We start from the raw sequence: 11,244 nt of genomic DNA on the forward strand, positions 1-11,244 counted from the left end.
TATTTTTACTTTTTTGAGTAACCACCATCCTGTTTTCCATAGTGACTGCCTTATTTTTCATTCCAATTGCTTCACATCCTTGCCAACACATATTACTTTGCAGGTTTTTTCCCATAGTAGGCATCTTTTAATGAGAATAAGGTGATATTTCATTGTGGTTTTGAGTTGCATTTCCCTGGAGATTCTGAACATCTTTTTAAACATTTCTTGGCATTTAGATATCATATTAAGATAAATGTCTATTTGAGTGTTTTGCCCATTTTTCAATTGGATTATTTGATTCTTTTACCAGATTTTCAGTATCTTTATTCACAAATCAGTATTATAATGGTCAGTTTGGATGTAACACCTATGATAAAATAATTATGAAAAGTATAATATTTACAATTAAACAATTGTTTTATATAAGTGGGTCATGTAACTTCCTTCAGTAACAACTTAGTGGACCCAATTCTACTCTCTAAATGGACCAATTTTATGATTCTTCTGGGAGTTTTGAGTTGGGAATAGTTCCTTGGTGTCCCTTTCAAGTGATCAAAGCTTCAAAAAATCCCTAGAAACCAATAATTGGAACTAGACCTCCTTAGGATGGAGTAGAGGTAAGAGTGGGGAAAAGGACACTAGATACGATGCCAACAGGATGATGCCATCTGCTTGGCTTCAGAGCATTCTGCACTCAAGGTCAATCTAAAGCCTATACATATCCTGTCACTTCTCAAATGCCCAAAACTGTTGTATTTATCAGGAAAAATGAGAGACGGGCCTCAAGGAAGAATCAGTCCAAACAATCATATGAACATGTCTAAATTTTCAATACCAAGGATTAATTTCTGAAGTATAAGCTTATAACCAGAAGCTGTCCAGTAAGCCATTAACTGGAATGCATGTACATCATTGCCAAGGAGCCTCTGGGCTTACAAAATCATATACATCTTATTTGTCTCTGATTTTAAAATAATCCATTCCCTTGTTGGGTATGCAGGTAAACAGTGGAGAAAGTGGTGCATCTGCAATACCAGCTGGTTCTAAGGATTTCAATGCTTCCAAAGATGTGACCTAGAGAAATTTATTAGGCACCAGATGGGTTCTTCCCTCTAAGCCAACAAGAGCCCATTTAAGTCACTTTTGAACTTTGTTTCAAGCTTATATTATACAAATTCTAATTGTGGTTGAGGTCAGTCTCCAAAAGTTTCTTGAGATATTCTTTGGACTCTGTTTTTTTTCTACTGTGTTTTCCTGAATGATCCTTGAAACCATATTTACATCTAGTCCCAATCATCTTTCCTATAGAGATGTTGTAGAGTTGTGATTTTCAAAGGTCTGATTATACTGTTTAAAAATAATCGTCTGAGAGAGTCCAGATGTCGACTTTTCAGGTCTATTTTTACCATCTGATGGTGTTTGCAAGCAACTGTCAGTGCCTGACCCAAAAGGGCAAAATGTTCTTTAGCAGGGAGGAGGGGAAGGCATAGTGTCTAGGGGTAATGCAGCACGTTTGTGGGTTGGTATTGGTTTGACTTTTACACCTTGTTCCCCAGGCAATTAGGATCCAAACTGCATTCTCCTCAGCATCTCTGAAGCTGACCATTACATTTTTCATTGCTCTCTGAAGAATTTTCTTGAATAAATGTTTGAATTGTTCCAATATCTTCATCTGGTTCTGTACTTATCTGTAAAACATCCCAAACTTTTTGGTGCCAATGAACTTGAATATAAATGACATCTGCAAGGGTTGCATCCTTGAGACTCACATACTTCTCACACAGCAGAAACAAGTCCTGAATGAGACATTCCTTTCTCTGCTGGAACTTAGGGTTTTCAGTTGGTTAACAGATTTAAAAAAATCCCAGGCATTTAAGGTTCTCATCATTTCATATATGGGGATTTTCAAGATGGTCCTCCTGATAAACTGGGCAACAGTCTCATCCAACTCTTTGGCAAGATCCTTATCTCCAGCAGTGCCCTCAGCAATGGTGCCCACTAAGGCACCTTCAAAGCCACCAATGGCAATTCCTACACCCAAAGGCTCCAGGATTTGGGGGTCCGCAAGGGCCAAGATGTAGTCTGTTGTTGAGTAAGAGATCTTTATGTATTCTAGATTTTAACCCCATGTCAGATTTATGATCCTATATTAACTCCACATCAAATTTTTTCTCCCATTCCATTGGTTGTCTTTTTACTCTGATACTTGTGTCCTTTGATGCACAGACATTTTTAAGTTTGATAAACTCCAACTTATATTTTTACTTTTATTGCCTGTGCTTTTGATGTCATATCTAAGAAATCATTGCCAAGTCCATTGTCATGACGTTTTTCTCCCTACATTTCCTTCTAAGAGTTTCCTAGTTTGACATCTTATGTTTAGGTTTTTGATCCATTTTGAGTTATATTTTGTATTTGGAATAAGGAAGATATACATTAATTCCTTTGCATGTGGCTATCCAGCTTTCTTTTTAAAAATTTGTTCTTTTTAGATATACATGAGTATATTTTGACATATTGTACATACAAGGAGTATAAGTTATTCTAATTAGAATCCCATTCTTGTGGCTTTATATGATATGGAATTAATACTGATCATGTATTCGTATATGACCATAGGAAAGGTATGTCCGATTCATTCTACTGTATTTCCTAATCTCTCTCCCCTACATTCATTCCCCTTTGTCTAATCCAACGAACTTCCATTTGTCCCCTCCTTACTCTTCCTTGTTGTGGGTTAACATCCACATTGTCAGAGAGATCATTTTTTCCCCATTGTGTGGTCTTAGCACCTTAGTTGAGAATCATGTGACCACATAGATTATAAGTGTTTATTTCTGGGCTCCTTATCCTTTGCCATTGGTTTCTATATCCAACTTAATTTCAGGAGTATATAGTTTTGATTGCTGTAACTTTGTAGTAATTTTTGAAATCTGGAAGTGTGAGGGCTTCAGTGGTGTTTGGTTTTTGAGTTTTTTTATATATTGTTTTGTCTATTTGAGATCCCTTGATATTCCATATAAATTTTAGGATTATTTTTTGATCTTTGCTTAAAATGCTCCTGAGATTTTTATAGGTCCTGTGTGCTGTTTGTTAGTTGCTTTGAGCAATGTTGACCTCTTAACCATATTAAGTCTCTAGTCCACAGACACAGGATGTCATCCCATTTTTCTAGAATTTCTTTCAGCAGTGTTTTATTGTACTCAGAGCACAAGTCTTTCACTTCCTTGGATAAGTTTATTTTTAAGTATTTTGTTCTTTTTGATGCTATTGTAAATGAAATTGTTTCCATAATTTCCTTTCCAGATAGTTCATTGTCCACTTTTGCTTTTATTTAAAAAGAAGAAGAAATCTGGCTCCATCAGCTGACTTTCCTGCATGGCAGCAGGTTTTGAGCTGAACAGCAGCTGCTCCTTGTAGGAGGACATTTCTTCTCCAATTTGCTATAGCCCCTGCCTGGCCAGCTTCCCCTCACATTCCCTGCCTGCCCCCTACAGGTATTTGTATCTTCTACCCCTTATTTAGATCATCCACAGCAGTGGGTACACACTGCTGCTATCCATTAGGAAGGAGCTAGAGTGTTGGAACACTCTGGAACAGGCAGGCACCTTGACAACTGAACAAAACAAAATCAAAGCTGATTTTCCATGCTCCTTAAATTATCTGTAAGCACCCAATTAATTTATTGCAACCATTCAAAATAGAAAAAAAACTTCAGAAACATATTGTGTGTGTTTTTATGTACAACAGGATGCAGAATACAAAACTATTCTTTGTGATTTAACAAAATAGACAGTAATGACCCCATCCTGTGCTGGGTAATAAAGAAACTCCCTCGGGAGTTAGTGAACTATGTACAGTTGTTTATCACTGTCTCATAAATGGCCACAGATGTGTATTCCAGGCTCTTGCATTTGCTAGGCAATTTTTGTTTTTCTTCCCTTCCTAAAGGTTCTTGTCACCAGCAGTACATGTGCCTGTAGCAGTCTGCCTCTGCTTCATAGCTGATGCTTTCAGCACACTGTGGGCTGGGACCAGGCAGCAAGGTTTACTAGAACTGTCAGAGTCAACAGTGGCAGAACAAGTTTCCCGTAGTCTCACCATTGCTTCACAGCTTACCCATGAAGTGGGGTAACAGAAGAGCCCACCCACAGATGAGATAAGGGACTGATAGCCAAGAAGACCAAAGCCACCGAAGTCATAGAGCTGACTTGGAGCAGGCAGAACCACAGGGCAGGTGACTCTCCCCTGCAGCCACAGTCCTCTGGCCACCTGGGGGCTGGAGGCACTGCCCATCACTATGGGAGGCACTTGACCTTTTGGCACTGAGCGCACTCTGCCTGTTCTTTAATGGAGAAATAAAAAGCACTTCTGCCTTTTCTGCATCCTTCTCCCTCTTGGGGGCCCAAATCAACTGATCTACAGCTTAAATACATTTTTACTTTTCCCAAGGAACTTCATTTTGGATTATATCCATGAGGCACTCCCTCCACTTCATTGCTCTGTGGGAAGATTTTTGTTTTGTTCATTTATTTTAGATTTTTTTATTATAAACATTTTAAAATACATTCAATATTTGGAAAACACAAGTATAATTAACCCCACATACCCATCATTCATTTTCAACTTTGCTGTTTTGTTTCATCTCCCCCCTCCACCTTTTCTTTTGTCCCCCTGAAGGCAGGGAGGTGGCACATTTTTACATAACATTGTTTTGTTTTCAGGCACTCATTTTAACAACAGGCTGTAGTCTCCATGGATCATCATGTATGAGCTATAGTACTAGCAAGGAAAAGTACTTGCACCACTTCTTGTCCTTTTAACAACCCTCAAAGGTAAATCCCCTTTTAGTAGATGAGGACCTTGAGGTTCTGCCTTAATGTGTGGCTAGAACAAAGGCTACATGATGGAGTATTAGTTGGGAAACTCTGAAGGAAAAGGCAACAACATTGTTTTCTTCTTTCTACTCTCAGATCCTCACTCATCAGTCACTTTGGACAGCAGGTGTTAAGTCTCCCTATCAACAACTGTTTCTCTGATGTAGGACACCAACTGGATATCCTCTAGTTCAACCCAATATTGCTGCTCACTGCCTGGAGATAAAACCAGATCCCGAAGTTGGGCTCTGGGTCACGCAAGACTGCCCCCAGTTCAGAGGCCCAGCTGCAAGTCCCAGGTTGTGGCCTATGCCTCTGACTATAGACCAGGGCTCCTATGGTCCTCCTCCATGTGTTCCATTAATTTTCTAGAGGAGCTCACAGGGCCCAGAGAAACACTTGACTTCCACTTGCCCATTAATTGTAAAAGATAATACCAAGAATACAGATGAACAGCCAGATGACAGAGATGTGAAGAGGCACGAGAAAGGGGTGTGGACATTCTAGGCCCTCTTTGGGATGCCACCCTCCAGCACTTCTGTGTGTTCAACTACCTGGAGGCTCTCTGTCTTTTTGAGTGTTTAGGGAGCTTCCTAGGCATGATCAATTCCATCAACCAATTACAACTGCCCTAGGTGAGCACCTCAACTTTTCTCTCTTATCCAGAGGCTGGGGGAGGGCACCCAATGTCCATCCCTCTATCCTGCCTCAGTCTTTCTGGATATAGCCCCCATCCTGCATTTATTTAGGGGCCTCCTACCACTAGTTGTCTTGTTAGTACACAAAAGACACTTATTACTTTGGAGATTCCAATGGTTTTAGGAGCTATGAGCCAGGACCCCGTGGGGATGCCAAATATGTATTTCTTACACAGATGCAGTTCTGGCTATATAACAAAAAGGTCCCAAATGTAGTACCCTGAGCACGTTAAATGTTTCTGTCCTGTAAAAGTTTGCCTAGGTCCAGATCATGCCCAGGGTGACCATGTGGCTGGGTAGGGACCCAGATCTCATCTCACATCACTCAGCCATTCTCAACATCATAGACCAAGATGGCTGCTCCAGGTTTTCTTGTCAGCTGGAGGTGGAGAAGGGAATATTGCATGGTGTGCCCATTCCCTTGAAGGGCAGGATCCTTAGGTTGCATGCATAGTTTCTACTCACCAATCACTGTGATGGTGCATTTTATCACATGATCACACCTGTGAGGGAGACTGGGAAATGTAATCCAGATTTGGGGTAGGCTGTGACCTAAAAAAATTTAAAATTCAATTATTAAAGGGAAGGGAAAAAAATGGATACTGGGTATTAGCAAGCAGTACTTTCATGATTGGGATAAAAGGGTTCTTTTCAAGTTCAGGATGTGGTTTTGAGTTCTTTATATTGGACTCAATTGTGGCCCATTTTAATAAACTCAGTGGTTTCTGGTTAAACTGGAGATAGAGATTCCTTGATTAGGGACTTGAATCATTTTTCCCTTGTCTCCATGAATATTTACTTTGTGCTTTTCTGTTCAGAACATTTATAACCATACTTTCCTTTTAGAATAAAATTTATTCTAATAGTAAATTTACATTTAGTAAATTAAATTCTCTCACCCTCACTGAAGAGGCTCCAGTTACTTCATAACAGCCCCTCCATTGATGGTTTTAGTTTAAGCTCTGCTCTTTCCTACTTTCATGGCCATGGACACATTTCCCTTCTCAAAGCCTCCTTGTCCTTTCTTCAAATAATTCCATCTACTCATCTATGGCTGTAGAGGTCAACAAAGGATAAATGAAGGTTCTTGGCACACAGTGAACACTCAGTAAATTTTATCTGTGTTCAGATATGTGCATAATCTCTCCCACTAACTCTATGCTTTTTAATTCCTATCATTTCTAAAAACAATAACTATAGCATTTTTTAGCATTTTCACAGCTATCATTTAATTTGTGCTTTACAATACCTGTGAAATAGGTAGATGTGTTAGTAAGCTTCCCACCACTGTGACAGAATGCCTGAGAAAACAACTTAGAGGGGGGAAGATTTATTTGGGCTCATGGTTTCAGAGGCTTCAGTCCATGGTCAGCTGGCTCCATTACTTTGGACCTGAAGTGAGGCAGAACATCATGGAAGGAGGGTCTATTGGGGGAAAGCTGCTCACCTCATGGCAGCTGGGAAGCACAGAAAGAGAGAAGGAGGGGACTGGGGACAAAAGTCCTCCTCCAAGGACCCACTCCCTCCATTTAAGTTCCACTTTTTACAGTTTCCACCACCTCCCAGCAGTCCCTTCAGCTAGGAATCCCTTAATGGATTAGAGCATTGATGAGATCCAGGACCTCACAATCCAATCACTTCCCCAAACTTTCACCCCTGAAGATTGCTGCATTAGGGACCAAGCCTTCAACACAGGAGCCTTTGGGGGACACTTCATATCCAAACCATAATAGTAGAGCAGATAATACTATTCTTCTCATCTTCTAGATTAGTAAGTACAGTAGGGCCCCCCTTATCCAAGGAGGACATGTTCCAAGATCCCCAGAGGATGCCTGAAACCACATATAGTGCTAGACCCTATATAACTTTTCTTCCTATCCATACATATATGATACATATGTGAGAACTTTAACATATACATTAGTTAGGTGAGAGATTAACAATAATAATAAAATAAAATAATTATAACAACACTATAAGAAAAGCTATGAAGGAAAGACTTATGGTCTCTCAGAATATCCAATCATATCCTACTCGTGCTTCTTTTATTGACAGTAGGTAACTGACATTGGAAAGTGTAGATAAGGGGGACACGGTGCACAAGCTCAGAGAGATGGATTCTATTACTCAAGGTTGCAACCTCTTCCCTCTTGCTGGGTCCTTCCCACGTGCACTATACCTGCTCCACTGGCTGTTACCTTAAACCAATCACAAAGCGGCCCTCTCTCAAACCTCCCCTCAATTTACCCATGACAGCCAAGCTCTTCACAAGAGTTGCCAGCATGTGCTACCTCCATGTCCTCTTCCTAATTCTCATCAGCCTGCCCCATTTGATTTGTGCCTCTGCCTAATTGATCCTGGATAAAGCCTGACTGGCCTCAAGCTCTCTGTTCCCTCTGACTCTTGCCCTCAACAATCTTATCCATTCCTGTGTTTCCACATGCCATCCCTAAAGTTTGTCACCTATGTAGGCTTCTCTGGTCTTGATGGCTCCCAGGTCAGGGGTGGGAGCTGGTTAGGAGAACCCTTTCACAGAAGTCCAGACAACAAGGAGGACCTGAGCCAGGGTGGGAATGGTGGAATTAGAAAAAAAAAATTAAAAAACAATGAATACAAAAGATGCTTGGAAATATTCCCATGATGTGGAGACTACATGGCTTTGGGATTCCGAGGGAGTCACGGATTCTAACAGTGGGTACTTGGGAGACACTCATGGATAGGACTGCAGGGGAAGCTATTGGGGCATGTCTGATGCAGGTTGTAGACCTGAGCCTGCAGCGAGGGAGGGACATCTAAACAGAAAGCCCAGTGGCTAGGAAATGTTTGCTCAGAATCATTTTCCTTACACTTTCTCTGCCTAGTGATGCAGGCACCCTCCTCTCCCCACCAGGGCCTGCAACTTTGACAGCAGAGTGGATAGAAGGAAAAATGTTGCTTCTCCATGATGTAGGTCATTATCACATCTACAAGGAGCCATGGTAGTGTATTTTAGAGCATCAATATAAAATCATAGCATTCCTGACAGGTTTTCTAAAGGATAGGGGACAGGTGGAAATGTGTGACCTGTCACCTTCGAACCTTGTGGCTATACTGGACAGACCTAAGGAGACCTGAAGGCAGACCTAGTCATCTTGGGAGTTTCTCAAGGTCTCTATATTTTAAAAAACCCTATACTACTGTGCTTCTTGGAGCTAGGTTTGGAGTTACAAAGAAGTTCTGAAGAATTGAACAACTACTGAAAACAATCTGAAATCTCCCTGAATTAGGTCCAGTAGAGATGAAGTTGTAGTTGACCCACATGGCCACATAGGGGCAGCACACACTTCATGAAGTGGTCCCATTGGCTTTGGTCTTAGTCCCACTGCACCATCTACCCTCCCACAGACTCTCAGAGCCTCACTCAGGGATCTAACTTTCTCAGCACCTGGCCTTCAACCCTCATTCTTGTATGCTAGGATAGGAGGGCCATCTACTTCCTGATGCCCTCTGGAGTCTCCGAGCCGTGTTGTCACTTACCACCTCAACATCCCAGCACCTTCCTTCCTACTTTTGGCTTGTCCTATTCACCTGCCTTGTCTCTCCAAGTCCTAGTCATAGTCTCCAACCTGGCCAGCTTCTCACCACTGGCAGCCATAGCTTTATCTCTAAGACTGCAAGTGATTCCACAGAGTGTGACAAATCTGTGAGCAGAATGACAAAGGAGAGGAATCCAGCAGCCTCACATGATGGGTTTTGAGTGCCACCATGGGGCACATTGTTCAGGCAATCGATGTCTAGTTGATGCAGAGTAGCATCCAGGGAAAAGCCACTGATATGCCTTGAAAAAATGTTGACTTTCTGGTTTTGTTAACAATTAAGTCTGCCTTTTATTCTCAGAAAATGGGGAGAATTCAAGGCAATCATGTGGCATGAGTGCTTCTTTAGCACAGTGGTCTCATCCTGGACATGTTTGCCAAAATCCAGTTTTCCTTTTGCTCTTCTGGGATGTCTGACATTTCAGGGAGGAAATGTCATTGAAGTAGCCATATATGCCTGGCTGTCACAGGTGGCTGAGCAGCATGACACAACTTCTGGAGTCGTGGAGAAGGGACTCTGAAGAAGAACTCTGAGAATGTGGGTGACAATGAGTGCATACCAGCATTTTGACCTTCTACAGAGTCCAGTTCACCTCCTCCCAATCTGGAGAAAGTCTGGGATCTTTCCAGAGGAATGGAAGAAGTGTTGCACGTTGCCCTTGAATCCCTGCTTCAAATCCCACTGTCCTGAGTAACCAGGTGACCATACCCTTTCTTTAGTTATCCAAGTGAACTGATGTGAGGAGGGACCCCAGGAGAAAGCTGTCTGGCTTCTCTGACACTTCCACCTCCTGCCTCTGAGCCTGCTAGTCTCAGCTCAGGCACTTGGTCTTTAGCATTTAGGTAGGAACTGAATCAGTTTTGACAGCACCCTGTGTAGTATTCACCTGATGTCCTTCCTACAAGGGGGCTGAGCCTAGTGTGGATGCAGAGACTAGGACACAGGTGCTGAGAGCGTGACAGGTAACCCTCTTCCACTACAAAGCCAGCCAAACAAGTGTGGCCTCCAAAAGGCCACCAGAGGAGTAGGAGGAGGAAGGAAAGGTGGTAGGAACCGGGGGCTCCTGAGGAGCCCATTTGGGTCAGGGGGACAGCAGAGATGGCCCCAGGTCAGCCAGGCAGCTCAGGGAATTGGCGGCAGCGTCTATTTGAGAGTTTATGGTAAGAGGCTGGAGCAGGCACAGACTGCACATCCCACCCTTTAAGGAAGTGGGGAGGAGAGCAGCAGGGGTGTGGTTAATGACTGGGAGGAGGAGGGAGAAAACACCAACTGTCAGCCCTCTTACTCAGCCACAGCCTCCAGAGCCGCCGCATCGTACCTGTCACAGACCCTGACTCACCTGAACCTGCGCAGCCCCCGACTCACCTAGCAGCGCCCTAGAAGCTGTCGCCGGAGTCCGCGCCTCGCTCTCGGTGAGCTTCCTCTCGCGATTCGCGAACCCCTGGCACAAGGGTTCCTGGCTTGACTGGGTGGAAGGGGCTAGAGCGGGCGGCAGTTCCGGCATCGGGGTTCCTGGTACCAGGAACTAGGGGTTCCAGGAAAACACGCGACTGACCCAGAAAGTAGGAGTCCCGGTGCTGTGCATGCCCTGAACTCTCTGGCCTTCAACTGGGGGCCCAGAGGTTCTATTTTTGAGTCTCAAAGGTGTTTTCCCTTTTTGTGCTCTTAATATAGACAGGGGAGGCTGGGGCCACTGGCACGAAGGAACGGAAAGCTTGTGCCTCTAAAAGTCAGAGTCAGAGCCATGAGCCAGTTGGTGGCTTGGGAATCCAACTTAAGCTCCCCCCTCGGACCTCAGCCCTTGCCCCACCCTGCTCCATTCTCTAGGCCCTTCAGCACCCCCTGGGGTCACATTCTTCACCCACCCCATCCCACTCCACTCTTCCAGTATTTCTTGTCTCCCTCCCAGTTTTCTGAACCCAGAGCTCTGACTGGAAGCAGGCTGGGCACTGCAAGGGGGTCTCAAGCCTAAATCCTAACTCTGGATGTGTGTGCTTGGATCTTTCTGAAGCCGTCTTCCAAATACCCCTCAAGGGTTAAGCTCTGGGCTGCTTGCTCCTGCTGTCAGGCTGTGCGTGGGCAAAGCTTTGGGTCAGTGAATATGGAGCATA

General features: G+C 43.3%; 1 pseudogene; it reads right to left on the bottom strand.

Annotated features, from left to right (window-relative positions):
* Positions 1–933: 933 nt before the first annotated feature.
* LOC143389483 (centromere protein N-like) lies at positions 934–10,637 on the bottom strand (annotated as a pseudogene).
* Positions 10,638–11,244: the final 607 nt, after the last annotated feature.

Source organism: Callospermophilus lateralis, unplaced genomic scaffold, assembly GCF_048772815.1.
Source record: "Callospermophilus lateralis isolate mCalLat2 unplaced genomic scaffold, mCalLat2.hap1 Scaffold_63, whole genome shotgun sequence".
NCBI lineage: Eukaryota > Metazoa > Chordata > Mammalia > Rodentia > Sciuridae > Callospermophilus > Callospermophilus lateralis.